This window comes from Pristiophorus japonicus, chromosome 20 (assembly GCF_044704955.1).
Source record: "Pristiophorus japonicus isolate sPriJap1 chromosome 20, sPriJap1.hap1, whole genome shotgun sequence".
Classification (NCBI taxonomy): Eukaryota; Metazoa; Chordata; class Chondrichthyes; family Pristiophoridae; genus Pristiophorus; species Pristiophorus japonicus.
Genome location: NC_091996.1, coordinates 81395717 through 81404668, shown reverse-complemented (window position 1 = coordinate 81404668; position 8952 = coordinate 81395717). Strand labels below are relative to the sequence as shown.

The following is an 8952-nucleotide window of genomic DNA, read 5'->3' as shown; positions in this document are numbered from 1 at the left end:
CCCCAGGATGGACTTGAGCAGACTCTCCATGTTGCGCTGGAATATAGCAGCTGCCGACCTGATGCCGAATGGGCATCGATTGTACATAAAAAGGCCTCGATGTGTGTTGATGGTGGTGAGTAGCTGAGACTCTTCGGTCAGTTCTTGCGTCATATACGCAGATGTAAGATCTAGTTTCGAGAAAAGTTTTCCTCCAGCCAACGTGGCAAATAGGTCCTCTGGTCTGGGCAGCGGGTATTGGTCCTGCAGGGAGACTCTGTTTATGGTAGACTTGTAATCCCCACAGATTTGTACGGATCCATCAGGCTTCATGACGGGGATGATGGGACTTGACCAGTCGCTAAATTCCACGGATGAGATAATGCCTTCCCGCAGGTCCAGTTCGTGTTCAATCTTTTCCCTCATCACATAAGGCACAGCTCTAGCCTTGTGATGGACCGGTCTGGCATCCTGTGTGATGTAGATTTTAACTTTAGCCCCTTTGAAGGTACCCACACCTGGCTGAAAGAGATGTTCAAAACGACTTAGAACTGCAGAGCAGTGTGAGATACATGACAGTAAGGTGAACGTATGAACGGCCACACTGCGGAAACATCTCCACCTTCAGCACCAGGTCAGACGGAGATGCTGAGCGAGCAGGTGAACTGCAGAATCCCACTTTTTAGGAGCTGATCGTTGTGCCAAGCAAATGAGTTTTGCTCAATGACTAAAAATAAAAGGTGCTAGAAGTGGGATTCAAACCCACACTTTCAGAGCAGACTGAACACAACAGCTTAGACCGCTCGGCTGTCCTGACTATCCAGTGCTGTGTATGGCCACCTGCAGGTTGATTTTGAACTTTTGTGTCTTGTCACAAGAAATAAATGAGGGCAACAGGTGTTTCTCTGACTGACACCGAGGAAACAAGGGTCTGGTTATTGCCAAACAGCAAAGAAAATATTAATTCCGGGATTACCCAAAAGAGCAGTGACCTCGACGTGATTTGAACACACAACCTTCTGATCTGGAGTCAGACGCGCTGCCGTTGCGCCACAAGGCCTACACAGTGAGTGTGAGGTGTTCGTCTATATGAAGATTCCGCAATACAAGGGGCTTTAAAATCCCTGCCCATTCCCACCAGGTATCAGAAGAAGCGCTCACCTGCCAGTCACCGTATGTTTTTTGTTTAACTTTTGTGATGTTTTCACGGGAAAGCATCATTAATTAACCCGTCATCTTCTTTTGTACAATGAAAGAAATGCTGACTGAGGGACAGTCGATACTTCAATCATTTGTTCTGTGCTTTGCATGTTAACTGTTAAACCAGATCCCATTTTACACACTGTGTTTTAGGAGTCTGGTTCAAAATCCTCATCGCTGGCGACACCAGGAATCTGGTGCAACTTTTGTCAAATTTAACAGCACCGGTTATTCCGACACGCCAAAGTTCCCTGGTGGATCCATTTTCTCTCGCTAAAAGTTATCTATTTATTGGTGAAATAAAGAGCAATTAAGGAATAAGGGATTCCTTTTGCTAGGAGAATAAAGAGCAAATAAAAACAGCAAATGCTGGAAATCTCAGCAGGTCAGTTAGCATTTGCCAGGAGACAAGACTCACCTCCGATTGTTCCCCGATAGGAAATTTAAACATAATGTTCTCGCCCGGGATCAAACCGGTGACCTTGCATATGTAAAGCAAACGTGATAACCACGACACTAGGGAAACCTCTGGCACAGTGACCACAACAGAGGGGAGCTGACCAGTGAGCTCCCTCTGTGCTGATCACCACTGATTTTTAATGTGGAAGCAAGTCATCCTCGACTCCGGGATTACCTAAGAAGAGAGGAGGATCAGGAATGTGTTGGCTCACCTGAAACAACTTCTGTCCCACACTGAAAGTTCTCAATCCTTCTCCTCTGCTGCCCTTTACAGAAATGTCACGTGTTCACTTCCACATCCTCACAGTGGGGCCACAGAGGCTCCGACCGTCTCCCAGCGATCAGCGAACTCGCCCAGTTTGTAAAATTAAACCCGGGACATGTGTCTGGCAAAGGGCAGGAGAAGCGGGAGAGTGTGTAAGCTCATTCTGTAACAGATAGTAGTGGGGTTATTAACGGCGATTACAGCAATCATTAATCCTCTCACACACCTCAATTATGTTTCTGCGATGAACTGATTGAGAATGGAAAGGGTTAATGCTCGGGATCTTAACCACTCGACCAGGGAACAGCTTTGATAATTTGTATCAATATAAAAATATATATTTATATATGAACCTGTATGTCAACGGCAAGCTGTCTAGACCTCATGGCACAACGGTCGTGAATCTAACTTTGAGTGAGAGAAATTGTTCCACAGTGACACCCATTTCATCTTTTATTCCCTTTTAAACACTAGAAACTGAGACAGGGGGAAAAAAATAGAGAAATAAAAGCACAGTGATACAGACAAGAGGAAGAAAGAAGGGGAAATACTGTCCCCACCCAGAACTAATGCAGAAACCCCTCTGCTGCACTCGGGGTGGCCACCCACAGCCTGGATACACTAACGTCCCAACAGCTCATTGACTGTCGGAGTGGGATCGTGTGGCGCTTCAGAAGACAGGTCGAAAAAGCAAAGTCACTGATTCAGTCTCACGTGCTTCTCTAATCAAGAGTAGTCACGCACAAAAACTTGCTTTTATAATGGCTATACATTACCGTTATGATTGTCAAGCAGTTGGTTCATTGATCTAAAGATGTGACTTTAGATGAGTCGAAGTTCAATGAAATTTGTGAGAAGTCCTGGGTTCCAATCCTGGACGAGTCCATTATTTTGCCGGCGAGTTTTGAAATTGCATAGAAATTTTGCAAAGGAAGACTTGCATTTCTGCAGTGCCTTTCAGGAACTCATGACGCCCCAAAGCGCTTTACAGCCGTTGAGTTATGTTTGAAGTGTTGTAGTGTGGGGAAAGATGTGCCCAAATCACCCCACACGAACCTCAACTCTTTACAAAGGAGTTTGGTGCAAATAATCAGGTGCCTCAGGGACTTGGACTTTCTTTGAATGAGTTCTGCTTGTACCTGCATTCAAGCTTGAAACAGCAACTGGGCTTCCATCTCACGGGAGCAGCGTGTAGCGGTTAGTGAGTAGGTGACGAGGTTTGGGGTTGATGTGCGTCACTTTCAATCTTTGAAATTTCCCCAAGCAAAGAAATGGTGAATCCAACTGTCCCTGCAAGCATTTAGTTCCCGTTTAATCACAGGAATATCCGCAGTCAGGAGCTGAAAAGGAATTAAAACCTAATAAGGCTTCGGGACAGTCAGAATACTTCGTCACAGACAAGGCACCAGAAGGCTGGAAGGTAGATCACACCGGTTGTGGGAGAGCTGGTTGGCGGTGACATGGAAGTGTCTGCAGTGTGCGGGACCACTCTGCTTCCACACATCCACAATGAATCTCCCACACTTTATTTGGGAAAAGTACAACTGAGAGTGGACAAGTTCCAACTGGTCGGAGCAATCTGAAGCTTTAACTGACGGACGCCCTGGTTTGGGATGTCTTGCAGTATACACTTGTGGCAGTCTCTGTGGCGCAATGGGTTAGCGTGTTCGGTTGTTAACCAAAAAGTTGGTGGTTTAAGCCCTCTCAGGGACTTCAACTGTTTTCCCCGAGGATACTGTGCCGCACAGTTCCAGGTTGTCATTGTGTGCTTTGGTGTCACGAATATATTCTGCAAACATTGCCAGCTGTGCTGTTATCCAGTGAGTTCCCACTCCAATACTTATATGAGCATTCAGTTCAAGTGTCGAGTTTGAGTGTATACAGAACTGAACATAGATATCAGAAAATTTAGCAAGGCTGTGGGACATTGTGTTTTGTTAATATTGAAACATTAATATGAATAAATCCATTTTTTCTAATATTTAATTAAACGGGTTTTCAAAATGTTTCCGCCCAGTTTCGAACCAAAGATCATTCGCGGGTGAAGAAAATGCGACAACCACTACACTACGGAAACACTGCAATTGAAGTGATGTTAGGAACATAACCAGAGCTTTCACCTACACAGCTGGCCTACACTTCAGGAGCTGGTTTTATGAGAATAGAAAGACGGTGCTATATTTAGGAAGTCTGTGAGTGTGGCAGGAATTGATCTCGTGTTTCCCAGACTTTACACATAGGAACAGGAGATGACCATTTAGCAGCAAGTGGTTAGGATCTGGAATGCACGGCTTGAAAGGGTGGTGGAGGCAGACTCAATCTTATCTTTCAAACGGGAGTTGGATCAGTGTCTGAAGGAAAAACAATTGCAGGGCTACGGGGAAAGGGCGGGGTAGTGGGACTCGCTGAGAGTCGGCACGGGCTCGACGGGCCGAATGGCCTTCCGTGCTGTAACCATTCCATGATTCTATAAGTTAGTGGCACATTTCATAGTGTGGGTGGAAGCAGAACATTGCAAAGGGACATGGATTGAGTCGGCAAAACTAGAGGCATCTGATTCAGGAGATTCCGGTGAAGCGGAAATTCGGGAGTTTAATGACTTTGAAACGAACATTTTTGTTTTGTGCAGCTTCGGTCAGAGAAATGTTTGTGAAAGGAATTTTTTGCAGAAAGGGATGCAGCATTTCATCTTCTGTCTTAACACTTCTTTCTGGGTGTCGGGTCACATTTCCTTTCAATGTTATTCTTCCAGAATGTATATTTTCTTTGGTGTTTCACAATAACCAGACCCTTGCTCTAAAGTCAGTCTCACTGTTTCCCCAGTCTCCTGTTGATGTCACCAGCAATGAACATTTTGAACCAGACCCCGAAAGCAGTGTGTAAAATGGTTTATGGTTTAAGAGTTAACTTGCAGAGCATAGATAAATTATCCAATTATGGAATCTCCTTCAGTTAGAATTTCTTTATTTGTGCAAAAGAAGATCATCGGTTAATTAACGATGTATTCCCGTGAAAGCAACATAAAATGTAGTTAAAAAGTAATCAACAAACTTGGTGTTCGAACCCGAGCATCTGAGATTAAAAATCTCACGCTGTATCAACTGAGCTCGCTGTGCTTCTGCTAAAGCAAACGTTTATGTCGCTGATTGCAGCCAGGCGCCTGTTGGCTCCGCCCCAGATGTTTAAACTTGATGTCGAAGAACTGCCAGGATCTTCTTGAATGGTGGACCAGGCTCGAGGGGCCGAATGGCCTACTCCGGCTCCTAATCCTGACATGTTTATGATCATATGACCTTTCACAGGAGAACAATCTCGCCCTGAGCATGCATGAGGAGAAAGTTCCAGAAAATATTCCCACCCGGTGAGCTTTCGCGTGTGAGGCGAACGTGTTAACCGCTACACTGCGGAAATATCTCCACTTTCAGCACCCGGTCAGACGGAAATGTTAAGCGAGCAGGTGAACTGCTGAATCCCACTTTTAAGGAGCTGGTCGTGGTGCCAAGCAAATGAGTTTTGCTTAATGACTAAAAATAAGAAAAGGGATTTGAAACCGCGCTTTAAGAGCAGACTGCAAACTGAACGCAGCACCTTCGACGGCTCGGCCATCCAGACTGCAAGTTCATTTAAATTTTGAACTTTTGTGTCTTGTTACATGAAGTAAATGAGGGCATCTGGCATATCTGTGCCTGACACCAGGGAAACAGTGAGACAAACCTTGGAGCAAGTGTCAGGTTATTGCCAAACAGCAAAGAAGTTTGCAACTTTTGAAAAACAATGATCCCGATATGATTTGAATACACAGCCTTCTGATCTGGAGTCAGACACACTACCGTTACACCACGAGGTCTACAGAGCAGAGTGCCCATGTTTGTATACATGAAGGTTCCTGAAACACAGTTTCATTTACCCTGCATTGGTGCAATGAAAGGGCTTTAAAATCCCCGGCCACTCCCACCGTGGGTCAGACAGCATCAGAAGCAGTGCCCACCTGTCACTCACCCTCTCACGCCCGCTTTCATCACCTGCTGCCCGCGGACTGCAGCAAATCCAGTTCATCATCATCATAGGCAGTCCCTCGAAGCGAGGATGACTTGCTTCCTCGCCAAAAAAGGATGAGTTCACAGGTGTTTCAATATTCCAGGTCCTGAAATGTATGTTGAAGGGTGGAAGATACCTGTGCGTGGATTTTTTTAACGTGTGATGGCCGTTGCACCCCAGCCATCACACGGGCTTGACAGAGCGAGGTCTTGGTCCAGTGGCAAGGGTTAAACAAGACGACTGGAGACCAGCTCTGCTGCACAGACCCAGTGTGCACACATATCGCAGTGTGGGCTGGTCCGTGCTGCCCCTGGGCCCCTGGCCCTGAACTCATGCCTCCCCTGGGCCCCGATCACGTCCCTCTACAGTCTCTCACTGCTCCTTCGCCCCGATCTCGCCGCTCCTGCTGTACCTGCCCACGCTCCAATCACCGACCTGGACCTTGATGACGTCACTCTTCGCTGCCGCCGCCCTCCTGCACCAGCTCGCGCTGCTCCCTGGAGTAGTCTCCCGGGACCTCCAAGCTGCTCCCAGGGCCGCTCGCCGTTCCTTTTATGGCCCCGACCTGCCGCTGGTGTTCTCCCGTTAGTGTATCCAGGCTGTGGGTGGCCACCCCGAGCGCAGCAGAGGGGTTTCTGCATTAGTTCTGGGTGGTGACAGTATCTTTCCCCTTCTCTCTTCCTCTTGTCTCTATCCCTGTGCTTTTATTTCTCTATTTATTCCCCCTGTCTCAGTTTCTCGTGTTTAAAAGGGAACAAAAGATGAAATGGGTTTCATTGCGGAACAATTTACTTCACTCAAAGTTAGACGCCCTGCTGTTCGCCATAAGGTCAAGGTAGCTAGCCGTTGATATTCAGGTTCTTATATAAATATATTTAAATATATCAACATCTATCATAACTGTTCCCTGGTGGTCGAGGGGTTAAGATCTGCCGCACTGACGTGGTAACGATACTCGATCAATTCATCGCATAAAAATAATTGAGGTCTGTGAGACGATTAATAATTGCTGTAATCACCATGAATACCAATACTTTCTGCGATAGACCGAGCTTACAGACTATCTGGCTTCTCCTGCCCTTTGCCGGGCACGTGTTCCGGGTTTAATTTTACAAACTGGGCGAGTTCGCTGATCGCGGGGAGACGGTAGGAGCCTCTGTGGCCCCACTGTGAGGATGTGGAAGTGAACACGGTGGCTGGGTGATCCGTGACATTTCTGTAAAGGGCAGTGGAGGAGAAGGATTGAGAACTTTCAGTGTGGGACAGAAGTTGTTTCAGGTAAGCCAACACATTCCCGATCAGCGCAGAGGGAGCTCACTGGTCAGCTCCCCTCTGTTGGGGCTGTTGTATCAGTGGTTTCTGTAGTGTAGTGGTTATCATGTTTGCTTTACACGCAAAAGGTCCCTGGTTCGATCCCAGGCAGAAACATTTTGTTTAAACTTGCCAAATGGGAACAATCGGAGGCGAGTTGAGTCTCCTGGCAAATGCTGCCTGATTTGCTGAGATTTGCAGAATTTGCTGTTTTTATTTGCTATTTATTCTCCTGGAAAAAGGGCTCCCTTATTACTTAATTGCTCTTTATTTCACTTCAATAAATAGATAACTTTGAGTGAGAGAAAACGGATCCACCGGGGACCTTTCGTGTGTGAGGCCAACGTGATATCCGCTACACTGCAGCCCATCAAAGGGCGAGAAACCACTGAATATAAAGGATGAGCTCACAAATATCAGGGGCAGTGCAGTCTGGTCAACGTCAAACCCTCCTTTCTTATTCAGCAGAGGCATGAATGGGAATCAGACGCCACAAAGTTTAATTAAAGACACAAATACAAGTAACACTTCTAAATCTTTTCACTGTAAAATTCTTTTACTTTATTTGAAATCCTGCTGCATTGAATCTGAAAATGAGCACCGTAGGATTTTATCTTCACTACTGATTCTATTTTCTGTGCACGGTCGGAATAACCGGTGCTGTTAAATTTGACAAAAGTTGCCCCAGATTCCTGGTGTCATCAGCAATGAAGATTTTGAACCAGACTCCTAAAATACAGTGTGTAAAATGGGTCAACATGCATAAGAACATAAGAAGATAAGAAATAGGAGCAGTAGTCGACCATACGCCCCTCGAGCCTGCTCCGACATTTAATACGATCATGGCCGACGCAATCATGGACTCAGGTCCACTTCCCTGCCCACTCCCAAATGATTGAAGTATCGACTCTCCCTCAGTTAGCATTTCTTTCATTGTGCAAAAGAAGGTGAGGGGTTAATTAATGATGCTTTCCCGTGAAAACAATACAAAAGTTTAAGAAAAAAACATACGGTGACTGGCAGGTGAGCGCTGCTTCTGATACCTGGTGGGAATGGGCGGGGATTTTAAAGCCCCTTGTATTGTGAAACCTTCATATCGCCGAACATCTCAGACTTCATGTGTGGACCTTGTCAGGCAATGGTAGCATGCCTGACTCCAAATCGAAAGGTTGTGTGTTCTAATCATGTTGGGGTTGCAATTATTTTCAACATTGTTCTTCCAGAAAATATTTTCTTTGCTGTTTGGCAATAACCAAACCCTTGCTCCAAGGTCTGTCTCACTGTTTCCCCGGTGTCAGGCAGAGATACGCCTGCTGCCCTCATTTATTTCATGTGTCAGGACATAAAAGTTCAAATTCAACCTGCAGGTGGCCACATCTAGCATTGAATACTCAGGGTGGCGGAGTGGTTTAAAGTGCTGTGCTCAGATCGCAGTCTCCTCTGGAGATGCATGTTCGACTTTGACATTTCTTATTTTTAATCATTTAGTGAAACTCTTTGTTTGACACCACGACCAACTCCTTAAAAGTGAGATTCTGCAGTCCACCTGCTCGCTTCACATTTCTGTCTGACCTGGTGCTGAAAGTGGAGATGTTTCCACAGTGTCGCGATTAACACATTCACCTCACAAGGGAAAGCTCCCTGGCCGAGAATATTTTCTGGAGCTTTTTCCTCATACATGCTCAGGGGCGAGGTCTGTC

At 46.0% G+C, this 8952-nt stretch overlaps 2 non-coding genes across 2 annotated transcripts; one reads left to right on the top strand and one right to left on the bottom strand.

Moving 5' to 3' along the window:
• Positions 1 to 967: 967 nt before the first annotated feature.
• On the bottom strand, positions 968 to 1039 carry trnaw-cca (transfer RNA tryptophan (anticodon CCA)). The gene has a single exon. It is a non-coding gene; the product is annotated as a tRNA-Trp (tRNA).
• Positions 1040 to 7296: 6257 nt separating this feature from the next.
• Positions 7297 to 7369, top strand: trnav-uac (transfer RNA valine (anticodon UAC)). Its single transcript has one exon. It is a non-coding gene; the product is annotated as a tRNA-Val (tRNA).
• The last annotated feature ends 1583 nt before the right edge of the window (positions 7370 to 8952 follow it).